General features: G+C 35.1%; 1 non-coding gene across 1 annotated transcript; it reads left to right on the top strand.

Annotated features, from left to right (window-relative positions):
* Positions 1–4906: 4906 nt before the first annotated feature.
* On the top strand, positions 4907–5013 carry LOC129080824 (U6 spliceosomal RNA). Its single transcript, XR_008530222.1, has one exon. It is a non-coding gene; the product is annotated as a U6 spliceosomal RNA (small nuclear RNA).
* The last annotated feature ends 18653 nt before the right edge of the window (positions 5014–23666 follow it).

The following is a 23666-nucleotide window of genomic DNA, read 5'->3' as shown; positions in this document are numbered from 1 at the left end:
AAAGAAGTTAACATAGGAAAAGGACTTGGGAGAGTTCCTTGAACACAGTAAGTTACCTCTAAATGTTTACCGTCATTAATTCTCATTAAGCGGATTGGAAAAACCACACAGGCTCAATACTATTTTTTAAAGTCTGAAAGTATTTATATTATTAAACACAAAAGTTTGTCTATATTCTAGGAACAAATGTTTTTCTTTAGTTTTTTTCAACCTCAATGCATCTATTTCACAAATATAAATTGAGCACCCAAGTGCCATGTACTAGAAGATGTGCCTGGGATATCTGACTACCAGTAAGAGAGCTTAAGTTCCCAAGGAGCTTTAATTCTAAAAGAGAGAAAATAAACCCATAAACAAATACAATAATGAAGATAATATCAAATAGTAATAGAACTGTGCAGAAAATGAAGCAAAGTGATATAATAGGTAGGTGTAGGGGCAGGCTCATGGTGAGGCAATGCTACTCTAACAGTGAGGTTGATGCTGAGGTCTGATTAAGAAGATTGTTCGGCAAAGTCTGGGCAGAACACACTCCAGCAGAGAGGAGCTCTGGTGTCAAGGAGCAGGAAGAAGGTTGGTGTGGCCAAAGTGGCTCGAACCAAAGAATGGGAGATATTGTCTGAGACAGAGTCAAGAGCTAGACTGTGCAGAGCCCCATGGGCCTTGGTCAGTTTTCTATTGTATCCTACATGAGAGGAGAGGCCATTGGAAGGTTAGAGTGAGGAAAGATGTAATCTGAGTTATGATTCTCAACAGTCACCCTGGCAGCTGGGCAAAGGCAGTCAAAGAAGCTAATCCTAACTGACCAAGGAGATAATGCCACCCTCCCTTTACTTATTGAGTTTTATGTTCCATTTGCACCTATATTACAACTCAAATTTAAAGATGACCATGTGATCTCACTTATATGTGAAGTCTAATCGACAAAATAAACTGATAAACAAAATAGAAACAGAGGCATAGATACTTGGAGCAGACTGACAGCTGTCAGAGAGGAGGGTGGAGGGGTGGGGACTGGATGAAAGAAAGTGAAAGGATGAGCCAAAGAACATGCTGTGTGCGCAACCCACAGACACAGACACCAGTGTGGCGACGGCCAGAGGGGAGGGGGCAGGGGCTGCGTGGAGCGGGGGCGAGGGGGATAATGGGGACATCTGTAATAGTAATAGTATCAACAATAAAATAAAGTTTTAAAAAACCCCCACTGTTTCTACAATCTCTTTTCCCCTAGAGCTTTCTGCAGAAAATTTTAGAGAGCATGAACTCACTAAGACCCATATCTGTGTAAGTTACATTGTACCAAAACCACAGTATGATTTAAAGCAGCATGGAATAAATAAATGTAATTGTGCTGAGGATGGTGGCAGCCAAACATATACCACACAGGGGCTAGCAAAATCTAGAACAGCTTACATGCAATGTTTTATACCATTTCTTAAACATTAAGTAGCAGTTATTCCACATGACTCATTTTTCTTCTCTTTCAGGTCTTTGAAAAGAGTACAATCAGTTCTGCTCCTGTTTGGAAAATGGGAATTTGTTCTGATGCATCTGATATAGTAGGGACAATCTGAGGACAATGCAAATATAATGTTTGCTCACGTACCATCTCATCCATGAGCACCACTTGATGAATGCAGAACACTGCACCCAATGGATCAAAACCTCACTGAAATCCACAACCCACATGCTCCTCAAACATCTGCTACTTCCTTTTTCCAGCCTGTGCTGTGGGCCACACCCATCCACAGCTGGTGCTAAAACTTCCCAAGTGATTTCAGGTAACCCTCCTGCCACCACTTCACGGTGACTCAGAAGCTGCCACCCCTCTAATGCCCACACGCAAACTTCAGGTTTGTTGCAAGGTAAAGAATCATATTTATTGTAATATTTATGTATTTCCTAACAATTTACTGTGTGTGAAACAGTGCTACGATTTTTATTAGGTTCTTATCGCGTGTGTCACTGCAACATTTTTGAGTGTTATGCCCCTAAGTGCCACATGCTGAGAAGCCCTGGAGCACATGGAGCAGAACTGGCTACCTTTGAAATTCAAATATAGTCTTTCTGGGTTGTTTCTAAAATTTAGCGAACATCTAGAATTACTGGGGTGATTAGAGAAACTTAATTATATAGTGTCTCTGAATCATAAGATAGGTTTAATAAAAGTACTTAGAATGAGAAAGACGTTACAAACTTGAGAAAATCACAACTAATTGGATACTACATATTAGGTATTATTTCATTCACAAGTATGGCCATTCTATCTTATTTAGGTGTTTAATTTTTTCACTCTTATTGTTTTATCATTTTTTACATCTCATAGAAGAAAAAAGTAACTAAAGAGAAGTTCCTTTTAGTTATAAAAGAAATAGTTTCATGGAGGGGGCATGTGTGTGTGTGTGTGTGTGTGTGTATGTGTTTACATATTGGGGATAAAGTTTTAAGTGCAATCTAAATTCATCCTGAATAAAAAGTGTTAATGTTGCCTAATTGTTGGATGCTTACAGTAAAATGAAAACAGAAAGGGAAGGGAGGAGAGGACAGGAGAGAGGGGAGGGGAAGGGGAGTAGAGAGGGGAGGGGGAAGGGAGGAGGGAGGGGAAAGCAAGAGAAGGGAAGACACTTAGTCTTTTAACTCCCCTAAGAAGTTAAGGAAATCAGTGCTTAAAAAAAATAGTAGAGTAGAAAAGTCTTAGCGTTCATTAAAATACCATAAAGTTCTTATAAGCTGGACATACATCTGTGGCATATTTTATGGAAAAAATAAAAGGGAAGAAAATATTAACATCAAAAGTTTTGAAAACTGTTTCATTCTGAAGCCCTGGAAGTTTTTAGCAGGCAGCCCTGCACGCTGTCCCTGACTGGCACAGTGTGTGGGCGTGTACCAAAGACTCCTGTCCGCTAGGGGCTAGACTTTCACCAATAAAATGCTTTTAACTATAGCACTTAAAGTCCTATTTACTTAGCCTACAGATAAAAAGTTTTTTGTTAACCCTGAAATGTATTTCTGATCATAAGAAAGATAATGTTTCAATATGTAACTCAGATCAGTTTAATAGTTCCAAATGAATTAACTCAAAAATGTATGTTCACAAATAAAATCTTACTTCAGGAAGTTTATATTGTGATATTAAAATAGTTTTATCACTGAAACATTTGCTATTTTCCCTCTTTCTCACCTCCAAGCTTTATGAAGCTAAAAACTTTATTACTCAGTAATCGCGCTTAGTTAACATCAAGCAATCAAGTCTGCATGGTGCGTCACTGTTATATAAATGTATATTAGAAACAAAACAAGATCAAGGGTACTTCAAAAAATTTTTTTTGGAATTCACGCATTCATCAAACATTTAGTCAGTTATTTCTGAATGATTGGATTTGGGAAAAGCTTGTTTTTTTGTTTTTGTTTTCTTGTTTTTTGTTCATTTTTCTATAAAAAGGATGTGAACTTTTGTAGTCATGAAGAAAGGGTCATTTTTTAATTTAAGATTTATTTATTAAAATTCTATCAATCCTGCTTTAGCCATACAAGACGAAAACAAGAACCCTTTCTCACACCAGTCAATTTCATTTGAGAGACAGGTAAATAACCAAGGTCCTTGTAAAGCATTGACCGTTCCTTTGGTATAAAACAGGTGTGTAAAGGGCAGCAATACAGTATAAGGCAAGATGAGCAACAATTAAGATGCGTGGCTTTGGAGTCAGAGAAAGTGTGGTCTAATTTCGGCTCTGCTGTGTGATCTCAGTCTATTTTTAGCCATCTAAAATTTCTCCAAAGTGAATCACAGAATTAAGTGAAATAATGTATGTAAAGCTTTAGTACAGTGCTGGACTAAAAATGTTTTGTTTTTATAATAGAGCACTAGAGAGGCATGGAATAGGGAATTGAGACTCAATACACCTAGCGATCACAGCGTGACTGAGAGAGGAGGGCAGGTTCTCAGTGCACTGAGTCACCTGCACTGGATGTTCACTGCATTAGAATTTCACAGGGAATAGCAGTTACATACCTGTCTATAGCATGGAGTCTATTTGAAAGCTCTGACACCAGTAAGATCATAGCACTCTCTCAGGAGGAATGAGATGGCCAAGTTCTGCCCAAGGAAGTTCTCACAAGAAGGCATTATGAAATGTCCTTATTCCTCAGAACTTAACTTTAAAATGTTCCCACTGAAGTCCAATGGGAGTTTTATGAGACTAAAGGATAGAATTAGGTCTTGTGTATTTTTAAAGGGTCATTCAAAAAGGCAAAGTCTAAAGTTTTTACAGATGGCAGCGTAAGTACAGATGCAGTTGTCCAAAACTGACCTTTTATATTTTCCAGAAGCAAATGTTTACTGAAAGAGGAGTCTACTATACTACCAATATTAAAAAAAAATTCTGGATGCTTACATTGGACAACTCAGTACACATTCACTGCCAAATACATTTATAAAAATCAATAACAATATTTTCCATGGTACCTGTTTTCAATCTTCCCTCAAAATTTTGCCCTGAAGTTGCTTTTTCTCAAACACCAATATGTTTCTGAGGAAAAATATGACATTTTTGATGAGAACAGGTTTGTAAAAGCATAGGCGTTTTAAGGACCTTACTGGTAGCTACTTCACCTTAGTGGTGCCCAGGCAAGGGCGAGGATGGTTGGCTTTGCTAGGTGTTCTGGACAGTAAATTCAGAACTGATTTTTGCTTCTTAGAGAATGGAGCTCCTTTCAATATGCTTTCAGAGAGGAAAGGGGGTTTCAGAAATCTATGCTCTTTCAACATTGAAGAATTTGGATGAGTTGAATGAAAAAAGTTAGAAATACAAAAGTCCATCAAATATAGAGGTGAAAAATTAAGGGTGGTTCATCACAGTGCATATTGGGTTTAATGAATTCAAAAAGTTCAAGGTGGCGGGGGAGTGGGCTATTCCCTTGGGCAGCACGCATACTGAAATTGGAATGATTTGAAGGTTAGCATGACCCCTGGTCAAGGATGACATGCAAATTCATGAAGTGTTCCATGTTTCATGTTTTTAAAAACACATGTAATGTAAATGGTTTTTAGAATGTTATTCGCATCTTCCTTGAGAAGAGGTTTGTTGTGTTTGGTTTTTCTTACAGGAAATGAATGTGAAATCCATTCTGTAATGCATTTAGAGAAGTGCCTAGAAACACAAGTAATGAGGATTGTTATATAGTGCTACATGCAAAAAAAAAGTTTAGGGCTAAAAATTGAAATTGTGAACTCAATTAATCATCCCACAATAGCCGTAGTTCAAAACTGTCTTATCTTTTTACATATTAAGTGAGTTTCAAGTACTCTTTTAACACGTAGATTTTAAAAAACATTTTGTTCCATAGCTGGTCCACAGGAGTTAAGAAATAGTCCGCTTTCCTTTCTCAGGAGACAATAAACACAGTAGATGTTCATTAAGACAACAATTAAAATTACCTTGTGTACACAGAATGACTTTGGCTCTGAGTTCTGTTTTCTGTTATGAATTATAGAAGTCTATATCTTTTTTAAAAAACAATAAAAATAAATGGTTAACTTGAAGTAAAATAGTACCCCCCACTTTCAGGAGATGTTTGGCAGTTTCTTATAAAATGAATGCACTCTCAATTTTTTACCCAGTCATTCCACCTCTAGATATTTACAAAAAAATGAAATAAAAACATATATCCACAAAACCATTTTCACAAGAGTGCTATAGAAGCTTTACTCATAAGTGGCAAAAACTGGAAATTCAAATTTCATCAAGAGGAAAACGGGCAAATTTTAGTACGTTCCTATAGCAGAATTCTACCCAGTAGCAAAAAAAATATTGATATGCACAATAACATGAATAAATCCAAGAGACAATGCTGTGCAAAAAAAAAAAAAGCTAAACACAAAACAGCACACAATTCCATTTATACGAAAGTCAATATTTAGAAAAATTAATCAATATTTTTTAAAAATCAGAGAAAGGGCTGCATCTGGGTGAAGGAGAGGATTGATGGGAGAGGACAGGAGGGTGCTTGCTGGGATGATGACAATATCCGTTTTGCACAGAAAGGTGGTTAGATGGCCGGCAACGTGCGCCTGGCAAAAGTCATCAAACCGTACACTTAAAGTGTCTGCATTTCACTGTAAATTAATGCTATTTCAAAAAGAGTAAATGTCTATATTTTTAAAGCTTTTTTAAAAGTATGTCATGCAAGTAAACCAAAGACAGTATGGCTTTTTTTATGTGCCTTCCCATATCGCTATTTGTGAACTTAAGTGGTTCTAACAACTCACTGAACATATTTAATTTACAACTGTGCATCATTTTTGTAACTGGTCTATTTTCCAGAAGGCAAGCTTGTCTTTTTTTAAATTTAAATTGTTTGTAATACAGCACATAAATTGCCATTAAACATGGCAATGCAATGAGAACCTCTAGAAGGAACAGGTGGGATCACTTCCCATTTTTTTTTCTTATGACTTTGAGAATAAATCTCCCTCAAATGACACCTTTCTCCTTCAAACACTTCAGTTGTATATTTTATAACTTTTACATATGTCATTTTTACATGACAGTCACAGCTCCCACCTGGAGTTTTGCAACACTGTCCGCATGTTACCTTTTTTTTTTTTAGAATATGCATGTTTTATTCTGAATAATTTTGCATAATAAAAATGAATATACAAAATAATTAACACAAAATATTTTATTTTAACAAGCTGAAATAAATCATGAAAGAAAAAAAGCAGAAATATAACCCATGACAGAGTCTTCACAAGTCATAAAAGTTCAAAAGTATTCCTCCAGTTTCACTAATAAAAAGACATGAAGGTCAAAATATAAATCCCAATATTGAAAGTCAGACATAATATACTATATACTTCCTAGGCAATTAATACCAATGTTGAGGTAGCCAGATTCAACAGGTGAAGTTAAAAATCATTCAAATGGTTTAATAGTCACAGAGGTTATAACTAACAAGTTGAGAAATCTCAAGAAACTTGAGAACCTTATTAGACATTTCAAAAAAGACAAACCACTTCATTGCCTTGCATATTCATTCATTCATTCACTCATTTGTTCATTTTTTCCACAAGTATTTATTGGTGTACATTTATTATGTACCATAAGGGTGTTAAGAATACACAATGGGAAAATGATAGTGTTGCCAACAAATGGTGCTGGGAAAGCTGAATACCACATGCAAAAGGATGAAATTTGACCCTTATCTTAAATCACATACAAAAGTCAACTTGAAATAACTTGGACTTAGGCATAAGACCCCAAAGTATAAAACTCCTAGAAGAAAACATACATGAATGGTTCCATGACATTGATCTTGGCAATGGTTTCTTAGATATGACACCAAAAGCAACAAACAAAAACAAAAATGAATTAGTGGGACTATATTAAACTAAAAGTCTTCCGACTAGAAAAGGAAATAATCAACAGAGAATACATCTTATTTTAAATGTCCTTTCCATAATAAACACTTTTAAATGATATGTTTATTACACTATTGAATTTTAAGATAACATGATGATTTGATATACATTCTTTGGATGTGTACAACAGTCTTGAAGAAATTTTTGTGATTAGTTGTAATTTAATACCTAAGGTCTGAGGTAAGAATGTGTCAGTACTTACTGCTAATAAGACAGGAGTGATTCTTTACACTATGCATTCCTGTTAGAATTTGAGACAAAATAAAAAGAATACAAGCCTAACAGATGAAACTTTCAGAAAGCACAGAAAGACAGTCTACGGACCCCTATAAGCAATGCTGTCTATTGTCAGACAAAAAGTGAAAAGAGCCATGGAAGCAGATCTAAAAAGCTCAATTACTGACTATTTATTCAGTGTATAGGTTAGAAAGTAAATTCTGACCTTAGTAACAGATATCCAGACTAATTTCTCTCTCAAATAAAAGAAGTCCATAAATTTGACAGGTCAAAGCTGGTATGGATGTTCATGGTCATCATGAGTCTGGGGTCTTTCAGGCTTTCTCCCGCACCATCTTTAAGGTTACCTCAAGATCCAGTAGGGCTGCTGGAGCTCTAGTCATTACATCCACATTTCAAGAAATGGAAGAAAAGTAGATGGTTCAGAACAGAAGGGCTTCCCCAGAAATCCCACTAACAACTTCCACTAACATTTCATTATTCATCCCTATCCACTAGGATGGCTGGGTGATACAGTTTTTCAATTGTCTAAGATTAGTAAAGAAGGAAAAGAGCATGGATACTGGGCAGTCCTTTGTATAACAAAGGCTGGTTATATTCTTCTGCCTAATAGAGTATAAAAAGATAGCTGTAGTTGTTCTTCCTCCTATATGATAACAGCAAGAGCAAACAATTGAATGTTTAGCATAGATCAGGCAGTGTTCTAATTCCTTATTTGTATTAATTTATGAACTTTATAAAATAGGTCAAGGTTATTCCCAATTTATAGTCAAGGAACTAAAGCACAGTTTTAGAAACTTGCTCAAATGAATAGAGTTGGTAAGTATTAGAGCCAAGATTTGAACCCAGGTGTTCTGCTTGAGTCTATAAAATAAAAAGCTATATTATAAGAGAAATAGTATTTTTAAGTGAAAACACTGATCATCAGATAAATACCAATCAAAACTACAATGAGCTATCACTTCACACCTGTTAGAATGGCTATCATCAATAAGTCAACAAGCAAGTGCTGGCAGGTATGTGGAGAAAAGGGAACCCTAGTGCACTGTTAGTGGGAATGCAGATTGGAACAAACACTATAGAAAACAGTGTGGAGGTTCCTCAAAATATTAAAAATGGAACTGCCTTTTAACCCAGTGATCCCACTTCTGGGAATAGATCCGAAGAAACATGAAACACTAATTCAAAAGAATATATGCTCCCCTATATTCATTGCAGTATTATTTACAATAGCCAATATCTGAAAGCGGCCCAAGTGCCCATCAGTAGATGAGTGGATAAAAAAAGCTATGGTACATTTATACAATATACCTTTTGTGACAGCATGGATGGACCTGGAGAGTACTATGTTATGCAAAATAAACCAGTTAGAGAAAGACAAATACCATATGATTTCACTTATATGTGGAATCTAATGAACAAAATAAACAAACAAACAAAACAGAAACAGACTAGTAGGTTCAGAGAACAGGCTGACAGCTGTCAGAGGGGCTGGGTGGAAAAGGTGAAGGGATTAAGCAGTACAAATTGGTAGTTAAAGAATAACCACAGAGATGTCGTTTGCAACATGGGGATTATAATCAATAATATCATTGTAACTGAGTATGGGGCCAGGTGGGTGTTTGGGGCAGTTGGGGACCACTCTGTAGATTGCATGGTTTTCTGGCCACATCTGAGACTGGTGTGGAATGGTATTGAATGTAAATTGTGGTTGAAAAATAAAATAAAATAAAAATAAATAATTCAAAAAACAAGGAAACAAAGAGAAGTAATTCAGAAAGGTAAAACTGTACTGAACAGTAACATTATCTGTTACTGTAATGTTAATTACAGTAACATTAATGTTAGCCCTGATTTTTTCTGAATGGGGAGACTGTTATTTTCATTTTTGAATTTTTCTGACGTCTCCAAAATCTTCATAACGGATGGGTGTTTCTTTTGTAATAATAAGGAGAAAATATTTTGTAAAATAACAATATCACCAAGATCAAGAGGGGAAGAAGGCATTTAATTGCTAACTATGACAATAAGTAAACATGAGACTGAAGGAGCACAGCCTTTCATTCTTCGTAAATGCTGACAACACCCAACCATTGATGCACACAGAGCTACGTCAGTTAGTGAACTTAAATGTAATCCTCTCTGAAGGCTAACAATGTTGGTCAACAAGCTTTCTGTAAATACTCATCTACTTCAATACTGGATGTTTAAACAATGCACATTAAATTCCTCTCAACCTGGCCCAAATTCTAATGACAATGTTTATTATGACAATGTTAATGACAATGTTATACCACATTGTGGTTCAGCGATCCTTAAAGCATATTTTAATCAAACTGACAAAGAATGATTGAAAAAAGCCAAAAGGTGTATGGAAGGAGGAAAGACATCTATGGTCAAAAAGACTAAATTTTACTTACCTGCTAACTTTGTATCACTTCCAATATGATAAAGACAAACCTTTATTCTAATGGGGAAAAGAAAAATGTTCCTGGTAACTACTAAAAGACTGGCTGACTAAACATTGTATAAGAATATACTTTGTTTTATAGATCTTTTGTGCAGAGCCATTACAATATAATCTGTGACAATTGAACATTATTGAACCTAAATTTGGGAGGTCTTTTATATTAACAGCAAAACAAGAACAATATAACAAGTCATTAAAAAAACCTTTCCAAGAATTTATTCTATTCCAAGACCTATTCAATTATAGGACTCTTAAGAGCTGAGAATGTTTTTAGAAAAAACAAACTATTCTACCTCACCCCCAAATTATAGACCTTCTGAAAAGAGAATTACCAACAATTGGGGAAATGAATAGAAAACACTTAAATGCTAGTGGAGCATTCAAAACATGAGTTACAGGGTTCTGTTAAGTTGGATATATGGAATTACATGGGAAATAGGACTTGAATCAGAGGGTGGAAAGTCAACTAGATCATGAAAAGGCCAATCTCCTCTTCCGAAGAAGTACTGTACAGTGAAGGGACACATAAAGTTAAGAGTCAGTAAATCTCAGATAGCTCAGAGCTCAGGCTCGGTAGGTCTAAGAAATAAAAGTTCAGTTGCTTATCTGAATCTTGTACAGGCCAGCTGAATTTGCAAAACTAAGCAGGAGCAGGAGCCAAAAATACCAGCTTTCTTGGGAGATTGCTGGTTCTTCCACCTCTCATCCAGGCAGAACTATTCAAATCTGAGCTTATCCCTTATAACAAAGTAAGGCAGGTTACTAAATTTTGGCAAATGGCAGATAAATAAACATTGCTTTGGCAGTCTCTGTGACCTCTGCATAGGTACAGCTACTGAGCATGTCTTGTTTCTTTTTTTGTTTGTTTCAAGTTTCCACTAAGTTTGGATTCGAGGATGTAGATATGGTCATCTTGGACTCTGAGGATAATGACCATTCCCTAGGAATGAAAAAAGACAAACTGGAAAAGAGCTGGATCCCTGAAGATATGAGAAGCAAATCTATCTGGTAAAACTTCCAGACTTTCCTATGGATATAAAAACACTTTACATCACCCTCCATGCTCTTTCTTGAACTTGCCAATCATTCTCCTGCCTCAGATCTATTGTATTTGCCCTTCCCTATGCCTGGGTCTCAGAACTCAGCCCTTTATTCACATGCCCTTACTCAAATGTTCTCCTCAGGGCATTTCCCTGGTCACCCCATATAAATCACAAGTTCATTCTTTCTATATTTGCTCTTCCTCCCCTGCTTTATTTCCTTTTCAGAACTTACTGTCTAATATGCCTTATGTTTTCCTATTTCTCTTGTTTTCTGTCTGTCTCCCTTATTAAAAAATATGACTCAGTGAGGGCAAAAAAATGTATCTGTCTTGTCTATTAATATCCCCAACACCTAAATCAATGACTCACAGATTCCATGAAATGGATGCTGAATGGATGAAACCAAAGTCAGAAGGGCTGAGATGTCAGAATGAAAGAGCCATCATGGTGTTATGAAGTTTAGTTTCATAACAGGAGCTATTTTGATTCATATTACACTAATCCTTTTTGAACACCTAATCTATGCCAAGTATTAACACACTATCTTCTTATGTAACAGCTCACGCAATCCCCCAGGAGACCTGCCTCAGTAGTTATTAGTTAGTATGCCATTTTTAGATGAAGAACCTAAGGTATAAAAGAACATTTTGAGCAAGTCACTGAAGCAAGTAAAGCAAGGATTTTCAGAAAAGACGAAGACCAAATGGATCTTCTCTACTTTGTGAAAAGTCATGCCATAGGTGAAAGAGGGAAGAGCGGTAACTCCACCAATGTCTAAATAATAGTTAAGGATAAGAAATGAGTAAGAAAGCAATTGCCTGAGAAGGGACTTCTCCTTCTATATTCAGGATAAATAGGCAACTTAACAAAAGAAAATTTATAAAATGAAAATTTGCATGACAATCTTAAGGAAACAGTGAACACACAATATACAGATGATGTATTATAGAACTGTACACCTTAAACCTGTATAATTTTATTAATCAATGTCACCCAATAAACTCAAAGAAGTTTAAAAAGCTAATATGTGGAATATCATTAAAGAAGACCAGACTTTGTTTTTGTTTATAATTTTTTATTGTATTATTTCCATTACCATTTAGTCCCCTTATACCTTCATTACCTCTGCAATTACCCCTCTGTTGTCCATGTATGCAACTACTTTTTCATTTTGCTCAATCTGTCCTCCCCCAAATATTCCCCCATTAGCTGTCATCCTGGTCTCAATAAGTCTGTCTCAATTTTTGATTGCTAGTTCAGTTTGTTCATTAGATTCTACATATGAATGAAATCATATGGTATTTTTCTTTCTCTGACTGGCTTATTTCACTTAGCGTAACATTCTCCAGGTCTATCCATAATATTGCAAAGGGTAAATTTTTCTTCTTTTTTACAGTCAAGTAGTATTTCTTTGTGTAAATGCCCCATAGTTGTTTTATCCACTCATCTACTGATGGACAATTGGGCTGATTTTATAACTTGGTGATTGCAAATACTGCTGCAATGAACATAGGGATGCTTATGTTCTTTCGATAGTGTTTGAGGTCCCTTCAGATACAGCTGAGTCAAAAGGCAGAACCATTTTTAATCTTTTGAGGTATCTCCATACTGCTTCCCATGGTGACTGCACCACTCTGCATTCCCACCAACAGTACAAAAGGTTCCCCTTTGTCCATATCCTCGCCAGGACTTGTTGTTTGTTGATTTATTGATTATAGCCATTCTGACATGTATGAGATTATATCTCATTGTGATTTTAGTTTGCATTTCTCTGATGATTAGTGACATTGGCCATCTATATGTCATCTTCAGAGAAGTGTCTATTCAGATCCTTTGCCCATTTTTAATTGGGTTTTTTTTTTGGTGTTGAGTTTTGTAAGTTCTTTATAAATTTTGGATATCAATCCCTTATCAGATGTATCAGCAAATATGTTTTCCCATCCCATGGGTTGTCTTTTGTTATTTTGTTTATTTTTCTTGCTGTGCATAAACTTTTTAGTTTGATATAGTCCCATTTGTTTACATTTTCATTTGTTTCCCTTGCCTGGGAGATATATCAATAAAATATTGCTATGAACAAAGTCTGAGATTTTGCTGCTTTATTATTTTGTCTATGATTTTTATGGTTTGGGGTCTAACATTTCAGTCTTTAATCCATTTTGAATTTATTATAGTGTGTGGTGTAAGAAAGTGACCTAGTTTCATTTTTCTGCATATATTTGTACAATTTTACCAACACCGTTTATATAATAAACTATCTTTAGCCCATTGTATGTGTTTTCTTCCTGTGTCTAATATTAATTGATTATAAAGGTATGGGTTTATTTCTGGGCTTTCTGTTCTGTTCCATTGATCTATGTGTCTGTTTTTATGCCAGTACCATACTGTTTTGATTACTATGACCTTATAGTACAGTTTAATATTAGGCAGCATGATTCCTCCAAATTTGTTCTTTTTTCTCAGGGTCACGCTTGCTCTGTGGGGCCTTCTGTGGTTCCATATGGTTTTTTAAAATATTTGTTATAGTTCTGTGAAATATGGAAACTTGATAGGAATCACATTGATATAGATTGCTTTGGGTAATATGGACATTTTAATGATGTTAATTCTTCCTGTCTATGAACACAATATGTGCTTCCACTTATATGTATCTTCCTAAATTTCTTTCTTTGCTCTCTTACAATTTTCTGAGTACAGGTCTTTTACATCCTTGGTTAGGTTTATTCTTAGGTACTTTATTCTTTTTGAAGCAATTGTGAATGGGGCTGTTTTCTTAATTTCCATTTCTGTTAGTTCATTATTGCACATAAAATACAGCTGATTTCTGAATATTAATTTTGTATCCTGCTACTTTGCTGAATTCACTTATTAGATCTAGTAGTTTCTTGGTGGAATCTTTGAGATTCTCTTCTATAGTATCATGTCATCTGCAAATAAAGACAGTTTTACTTCTTCCTTTCCAATTTGGATGCCTTTTATTTCTTTTTCTTGTCTGATTGCTATGCCTAGGACTCTCAGTACTATGTTGAATAAAAGAGTTGAGAGCAGACATCTTTGTCTTGTTCTTGATCTTAAGAACAATGCTCTTGATTTTTGCCCATTGAGTATGATGGTGGCAGTATGTTTGTCATATATGGCCTCTATTATATTCAGGTATGTTCCCTCTATTCCCACTTTGCCAAGAGTTTTTATTATAAATGGGTGCTGGGTTTTATCAAATGCTTTTTCTGCATCTATTGATATTATTGTGTGGTTTTTATCCTTCATTTTGTTACATGGTGAATCCCATTTATTGATTTGTGAGTGTTGTACCAACATTGCATTCCTGGAATAAATCCCATTTGATCATGGTGTATGATCTTTTTGATGCATTGCTGTATTCTGTTAGCTAATATTTTATTGAGGATTTTAGTATCTATGCTCATTGGGAATATTGGTCCATAATTTTCTTTTTTTGTAGTGTCTTTAGCTTTGGAATTAGGAAAATGCTGGCTTTCTATAATGAGCTTGGGAGCCTTCCTTCCAGTTGAATTTTATGAAATATTTTGGGAAGGAGAGATGCTAGTTTTTCTTGGAATGTTTGGTAAAAATCAGCTGTAAAGCCATCCAGTACATGGCTTTTGTTTGTTGGGAGTTTTTTGATTCCTGCCTCAATTCCACTAGGTGTAAGCTGTCTATTCAGATTCTCTGAGTCATCGTGATTGATTTTTGGAAGATTGTTTCTAGGAATTCATCATTTAGTTCAGGCTGTCCAGTTTGTTGGTATATATTTGTTCATAATATTTTCTTACACTCCTTTGTATTTCTTTGCTGTCTGTTGTTATTTCTCTTCTTTCATTTCTGATTTTATTTATTTGGGTCTTCCCTCATTTTTCTTGATGAGTCTGGTTAAAAGTTTGTCAATCTTGTTATCTTTTCAAAGAACCAGCTCTTGGATTCATTAATCTTTGTATCATTTTTTTAGACTTTATTTCATTTATTTTTGCTCTGATCTTCCTTCTACTCACTTTGGGCTTTGTTTATTGTTTTTTCTCAAGTTTTTACGTGTAAATTTAGATATTTGAGGGGTTTTGTTTGTTTGTTTGTTTGTTTGTTTTGGTGATAGACTTTTAATGCTATGAATTTCCATCTTAGGTTTCCTTTACTTGTGTTGCACAGATTTTGGATTGTTGTATCCTCATTTTTGTTTGTTTTAAGGTATCTTTCGATTTCTTCTTTGATCTCATTCTTGACACATTCATTGTATAATAACATGCTATTTAAATTCCATGTCTTTGTGTGTTTATCAGTGTTCTTCTTGTGAACGATTTCTAGTTCATAGCATTGTGGTCAGAAAAGATGCTTGATATGATTTCAATATTCTTAAATTTATTGAAACTTGTTTTGTGCTTTAATATGTGGTCTACCTTAGAAAACATTCCATGTGTATTTGAAAAATATTCATTTGTGCTGCTTTAGGAAAAAACACTCTGAAGATATTAATTATATTCATGTGATCTAGTGTGTTGTTAAAGCTGCCGTCTCCTTGTTGGTTTCTTGTATGAAAGATCTATCCATTGAAGCCAATGGAGTGTTAAAGTTCCCTACTAGGACTGTATTCTGTCAATCTCTCCCTTTATGTCCATCAAGATTTGCTTTACATATCTAGGTGCTCCCATGTTGGGTGTGTAAATATTTACTAGTGTTATATCCTCTTGTTGGATTTTTCCTTTTTCATTATGTAGTGCCCTTCTTTGTCTCTTACTATATTCTTGGTTTTAAAGTTTATTTTGTTGGGTATATATATTGCTACCCCAGATTTTTTTTCCTTTCATTTACATGAAATATCTTTTACTCTAACTTTACTTTTAGTCTGTGTGTATCTTTCAGTCTGAGGTTGGTTTCTTGGAAGCAGCAAATGAATGGGTCTCATTTTCTTATCCATTCAGCTACCTTATGTTTTCCGGTTGGAGTACTTCAATCATCTACGTTTAAGGTAATTATTAATAAATATGTATTTAGTGCCATTTTATTGTTAGAATATTTTCCTCTTTTTGTCCTTCTGTTCTCCTCCTTCTCCTCCACCTCCTGTACCTTCTTCTTATTCTTTGAGCAAGCCCTTCAACATTTGTTCCAGTACTGGTCTGGTGTTAGCAAACTCCTTCAGCTTTTTCTTGTCTGGGAAGCTCCTTATTTCTCCTTTGATTTAAAATGATAGCCTTGCTGGGTAAAGTAGCCTTGATTGTAGGTTCTTGCTTTTCTTCACCTTGAATATTTCATGCCACTCCCATTTGGCCTGAAATGTTTCTTTTGAGAAATCAGATGACAGTTTAATTGGTGCTCCCTTTTATGTAACTATCTGCTTTTCTCTTGTGGCTTTTAGGATTCTCTCCTTGTCTTTAAGCCTTGTCATTTTAATTATGATGTGTCTTGGTAGGTTCTTTGGGCCCAACTTGTTTGGGACTCTCAGAGCTTCCTGCACTTGCGTGTTTTTCTGCTTCACCAGATTAGGAAAGTTTTCAGTCATTATTTCTTCAAATTTCTCAATCTCTTGCTTACTCTCTTCTCTTTCTGGTATTCCCATTATGTGGATATTTTTATGCTCATGTTGTCCAAAATGTTTCTTAAGCACTCTTCTTTTTTTAATTCTTTGTTGTTGTTGTTGCTCTACTGCTGTGTTTTTCTACATTGTCTTCCAAATAACTGATTCAATTCTCTGCTTCATCTAACCTATTGTTTATGTCTTCCAATGTATCATTTATTTCAGATATTGCATTCTTTATTTCCGACTGGTCTTCTTTTTTTTATGGTTTCTATATCTTTTTTCATGTTCCTGAGTGGCTTTATAATCATTACTCTAATTCTTTATCTGATAAATTGCTCCATTTCATCTGGTTATTCTTCCAGAGAATTCTCTCATTCTTTCATTTGGGTTGTGTTTCTCTGTCTTTCCATTTTGGCTGTTTCTTTATATTTGTTTCTATGTGTTAGGTTGGTCTGCAAAGAGTCTGGTGCAAACCTTTGACAGATGTTACCTGTGTCTGGCCTTGGGCAATGTGTTTGGAGCTATCAGTGATCCACAGCATGCAGCTTCCTCTGCTGGGCATGTTTGCATGTAGAAAGAACCAGGCTGCACACCAAGGCTGGCTTTTACCAGGACCAGGCCAGGGAGAGGGTCAGCTAAAGTCTCAAGCTCCCAGAGATCTGCCTTAGTTGTTAAACTTAATTGATGATATAACCTCAACCTGTACCCAGCAGCCTGGCTTGAGCTCCACATGGTAGGGCAGAGTAATTCCTGTGGGTAGGGCTATGGCTTCCCCTCAGGCTGATACCATTCAGAGAAGAGTACTCTGCTTGAGAAAGACAGCCTCTGCAGTTGGGGAATAACAGCGTATGAATCCTGGCTTCTGTTCCTTCAGTTCTCTCTCCAGAGCCACCAGCCCCAGACTTTCTTCATGTGTCTCTAGTCCACACTGCCCTCCCTCGGCTGGAGCCCAGGGTAAGTGGCTGCGAACAAAGCTTTGTGTATTGGTCCTTTAAGAGGCTCTCTGAGTTTCCAGCTGTGTAGGATCTACACAATTAAGCCAGTTCTAAGGGAACACAAAAGGCCATTAGAGGCAAGAGCATTCCCAGACATAAATGTCATCAACACACACTTTCAGAAAAGATGTGATGAGTAAAAAGTTACTATAACCTCTAATTATTAATTAATTAATTAACTAATTAATTAAGGCAAATTTGGTTAAAATGATATCATCTAAATTCTAGTGCTGTATTGACTAAAAAATCACACCATGTTTTTATATGTATGTTGTCAATAACTAATGTCTTCAATATGCAGTTAGTAGGACTGTTAAGACAAATAAAAACATTTAAAATAACAGATTCCCAAGTTTTCTGTTACTAACAATGCAAATCAGATAGGCTTATACTGAGAATATACCACTTTGACCAATCTAAATAATTTTATTAGAAATTCTTCTATTTCTGGGTTAAGTAATGTATCACCTTCTAAGAAAACAGAAGCTTTTTGAAGGTTTTCATAAATAATTCTTTCCTTATCAAAAGGAATATCTTTTTCACATGCATTTACAAACATAGGTTCAGATATGTCAATAAAAGGTGTTATATAAATAAGATTAACAATGCTGAGGCTAGCTGCCTCTTTTCTTTCTAGGATACCCCAAATTATGCAGGCAAAGTTTTATGCAGAGGCAAGAGATATGAGAAGCATGGATAGAAAATGATTCTAAATTTTCTACAAAAATTATTTCATCGCTTTTAAAAATTAAACTGTAACTGATGTTTGCCAGAGGGGAGGGAAGTTGAAGGGGGCTGGGTGAAAAAGGTGAAGGAATTAGAAAGTGCTAACTGGTAGTTACAAAAAGTCACAGGGATGTAAACTACAATACAAAGAGTATAATCAATAACATTTAGAAAAAAAGAAAACATCAATCAGTAATAAAACACATAAGAGTATTGTTTTAGTTAACAGTTTGTGTCTAGACCCATCTTTTGAAAATTGCATTCATAGTAGCAGCTGTGTCCTCCTCTGGGTAGCCACCTGCACAGGTTAGCAACATGCTAACTAAGCATCTTCTAAGTAGGAATGAGTCGAAGTGAGAAAAAAAATCTTTCAAATTACTTTTCGTCTTCAGTTACAATAGAAATAAATCACATACTTTGCTTTTATCCAATATTTATAAGTAGTGTATTATAAAAACAGAAATATGTTTGCTTTTTTTATATAGTTATTTACAGGTATACATTAGTATATTTAAACTCATATCATTAACATTATTTCCAAATTCTTCCCCAGTTTATTTGGATAGTAGCAGAATGTGTTAAGAAAGACAGATAGTAAGATAGAAGGGGACCCAAATATTTGATCCCTAATCTACTAAAAATATAATCGTGGATAAATTACTGAATCTCTCTAATCACTTGTCAGTAGTTTCTCTACCAGCAACATGAGGAAAAGAATATTTACCTTGCAAGAATTGCTACAAGGAATGGAAATAACAAAATATGTAAAGTAAATGTCTGTATGTGCCTGGTTCAGAGTGGATGTTCAACAAATAGTAATCATCATCATAGAGTTCTGAAAACTTAGCCCGTGAATTTTACTTTATCCCTCTCCTTTCCACAGAGGTCAGTTATACTTTCCTTTTTCCCCTCCAAATCGTTAGGAAAATAGAAAGAACACAATATATATATTAGAGTGTCCTGAGTCATACAAAAGTTCAGTTCTTAAAACTTATTCTTCACAATGCTTTATTTGTTACAATACTCACACCAAGCTTCCAAATGTATTAGTTTTTTTCCTTTTGAGCAAAGAATCCAAACAACAAATTTTAATTCTCTCAAAAGTTCTAGAGAAAAATAAAAGTTGATGGAAATCGTATGGATTTTGGAATCTTTGAAAGAACCTGATCACAGAGGATGTGAATCTCTTTTCCGTAAACATGTTTATTCCCTTTCATACTGAATAATGATCCAGATGTTTTCGGGCAACACTCCTCCAGTGCAGCTGGTGCCTACAGCAGTCTACCTGGGATGTTCTGACACCTCAGTCATTCTAAGAGATGTGCTAAATAAAATTGCAATGCAAGATGTTCATCTGGGCTATCAGCAATTAGTGGATCAAAGTGAAATGATTACTGATGAAATTCAGAAATAGCCACTTGATTATATAAAATAGTGGTAGATATTTATGAAAAACTTGTTTTCAAAGTGCCATTTGTTGAAAGTGCCACCATAGCAAAAAGAAAAAAAAAACAGACTCCAAGAAAATTCATTAGATTACATTTGAAATTGGTCTTTTGATAATCTAAACCACACTAGACTTTTTCCAAGTCTTCCTTCAACAAATGAGTTCAAGGCCAAATGTCCCAAAATGTGTTCCAAAACACTAAAGGAGTAAATTTAAGATGAAAATATTTTATACAATTTAAATAAAAAAGCTTTAATAATGAACATCCCAGTGCCTATAAAATATTGAAATTATAGAATTGTATTCTAACTGCCAATTCCTCCACCTGTATACAAAACCCTTTCCTTTCCTGTCTAAATAGTGATCAACTCCATTTCCTCTATGTTGTCAACTTTATTATATCTAATGCATGTATTGTATCTATCAGCATTGACTTGTTCAAGTCTCTACCACTTATAAAAACAAAAAAATTTCCTCCAACTTGTGACCCCACATAACCCACGTTGCTCTAATTCTTTTTCCATCTAAAGCCAAACTTTGTCAAAGGAAGGCCTATACTCTCTGTTCACACTTGTTCAAAACTCAAGAGAAAATAGTTGCAACCAAAGTCACCAGAAAACTTTTGTTGTCACCGGCCAATGAACTCCTTCCAGTTGACCTCTACAAGTCTAACTTAGAAATCTACTTTTAATTTTGTTTCCATGATAACATGTCCCTTTGATTTCTACGCTACCTTCTTGGATCCTCCTTTTCATTCTTATTTTTAAGTTTTTCATCCTGCTTCTGTTCTTCAGAGGTTGGTCCTTATTCTTCTTTTCTACAACCCTTCTTTACAAATTATCCATCATTCCTATGGGAACAGTATTTATTATCTACTACACCACACCTTCTGTTCTTCCTGTGTTCCCTGCTTCAGATAACAGCTTCACTCTCCACTGAGTTGCTCAATTTGGAAATATTAGTTGCTTTGATTCCTTCCTCTCCTTCATTACCCTATGTCCAATAGATGGCCAGATTCTGTTGATCCTATCTCCTAAACATCTCTTGAAACCACGTCTTTGTAAAAAATTTTTGTTATTATTGACACTACTACAGAAGTCCCCCATTACCCCTTTTTCCCCCTTCCACCAAGCCCTGGCCTCCCACTCCTGGCCTTCACCACATTATTGTCTGTGTCCGTAGGCTATGCATACATGTATATATGTTCTTTAGTTAATCTCTTCCAGCCCCCTCACCCCCCCAGCTCTGTCAGTTTGTTCCATGTATCCATGCCTGTGGTTTTATTTTGTTCATCAGTTTATTTTGTTCATTAGATTCCACATATGAGTTAAATCATATGGTGTTTGTCTTTCTCTCACTGGCTTGTTTCACTTAGCGTAATACTTTCCAGGTCCATTCACACTGTCACAAAAGGTAAGAATTTCTTCTATTTTACCGCTAACTAGTATTCCATTGTGTGAATTTACCACAGCTTTTTTATCCACTCATCTACTGATGGGCACTTGGGCTGTTACCAGACCTTGGCTAATGTAAATAATGCTGCTATGAATATAAGGGTGCACATATTCTTTTTAATTAGTGCTCCACGATTCTTAGATTATATTCCCTGAAGTGGGATCACTGGGTCCAAAGGCAGTTCCATTTTTAATTTTTGGAGGAAACTCCATACTGTTTTCCACAGTGGCTGTACCAGTCTACATTGCCACCAACAGTAAACTAGGGTCCCCTTTTCTCCACATCCTCAGCGATCTCAAAAGCCAGCTCTGCCACATATCAGATATCAAGTGATACGTGACTCTGTTTCTGGGCTTCCTATACTATCTGATTGGTTGATTTTATTATTCCTGTGCCAATATCAAGTTAATTATTATAAAAATTGCAATTACAGTAATTTTGGAATTAGGTAAGAAGAGCCAGCAGATCTCCAGGAGTATCTTAGTGTTCACAGCCTTTTGCTCTTTCATGTAAATTTTAGAATTAATTTGTCCTGTTCCTGAAAAATTTTTGGGAACTTGGGTTTGTAGATGGTATGTAGAAATACAAATAACTTACATGAACTTAGTAAACTTATTAAACTTATTAACACACTAATAGTTTGTGGGTTATTTAGGGTTTCCACTGTGGACAAGTATCTTACCAGTGAATAAATGAAAAACTTTTATTTTTCCTTTATATATTCTTGGCCTTTTTAAAAATCTTATTGTACAAACTAGAACTCCAAAGACAGTGTTGAGAATCACCTCAAGTATAACGTGATAGTTATTGTCTTGCCTTGTTCCTGTTTTCAAAGTGAATGCTTTTAATTTTTCTTTATTAGTGTGATATTAATTCCAGTCTTTTTGTAGATATCATTATCAGATTAAGAAATTCCCCCTTTATTTTTAGTTTTCTATGAATTTTTATCATGAAAGATTATTGAACTTAATTAAATGCTATTTTTGTATTTAATAAAATGTTAATTTTTAAAATCTTTTAATATTATGAATTCAGTAATAGATTCTCATATATAAACTTAAATTTCTGAAATAAACCTAAAGTTCTTGTTTTCGTACTGTCTGGATTCATTTTTAAAATATATCGTTTGGAATTTTACCATCTATATTCAAGAATGATAGCAACCTGTAATTTTCTTTCCTCATACTATCCATTTTTAGTTCTGAAATCAAGGTTATGCACTAGGCATAAAATATTAGTTAAGTAAGATAAAAATAATCTGATTCTGATTTCTTTAAGAGCTCACAGGTAAAATTATCTGGAACTCATGTTTTCATTATAGAAAGATTTTTTATCTCCATTTGAAAACATTAAAGATCATAGACTATTGTTTTCCATTTATCCTTGAATCAATTACATTAATTTATATTATTCCAGAAAGTTGTCTACTTCATCTATGTTTCAAATGTATTGTAAAGTTTTTCATAGGAATCTCTTTCTCTTTAATATCTGGAACACTATAGTTGTGTCTGCTTTTTTATCCTTAATGTTGCTTATTTCTTCTCTCTTTTCAAGCTCAGTCTTCCAGGAGTTAATTACAATACCTTACCCAAATAACTAAAGTTTGGTTTTGTTGATCCTGTATATCTTTGTATCCATTTCATCAATTTCTGACCTCTCTTTCCTATTTCTACATATAATCTTTAAAAATCACATTTTTGCGTTAGGTATTGGGATGCAGATAACTCCTGCATCCTGGCCCCACTAATTCTATTAAATTATATTTATATGTTATTTTTGACCTCTAACTTTTTCCCTGCCATGCTAATATTATTAAATATTATTTTTAGATTTATTTCAGCATTTTAGATTTTTCTTCACCTGACTGGATTTTTATGAATGCCTAATTCATAAAAAATGCAGAAATAAACATTTAAAAGGATATTTTGGTTTTGTCCATGAGTCCTTGCTATATGTTCCTTGACTTTCCCCTTCCTTTCCTTTTCCCCTGCCCCCCCTCCCTCCTTCCCTCTTGTCTCTGTTGGTTTCTTTTCCTTTCAGTGTTGCTGGTCTTATTTTCCTTGCATCTTTGTATTGTTGGTTAGGTTCCACTTATAGGTGAGATCATATGGTATTTGTCTTTCGCCCCCGGCTTATTTCACTTAGCATAATGCTCTCGAGTTCCATCCATGCTGTGGCAAAGTTAAGTAGTTCTTTTTTTCTTTCTGCTGCGTAGTATTCCATTGTGTAAATGTACCATAATTTTTTTGATCCAATCATTCATCTACTGATGGGCATTTAGGTTGCTTCCAACACTTGGCTATCGTAAATTGTGCTGCTATGAACATTGAGGTGCATAGGTTCTCTTGA

The sequence above is a fragment of the Pteronotus mesoamericanus genome, unplaced genomic scaffold (assembly GCF_021234165.1).
Source record: "Pteronotus mesoamericanus isolate MK-2021 breed Mesoamerican mustached bat unplaced genomic scaffold, CSHL_Meso_final contig_90, whole genome shotgun sequence".
NCBI classification, from domain to species: Eukaryota; Metazoa; Chordata; class Mammalia; order Chiroptera; family Mormoopidae; genus Pteronotus; species Pteronotus mesoamericanus.
Note: the sequence above shows the minus strand (reverse complement) of the source record. Positions and strands in the feature narration are given on the sequence as shown.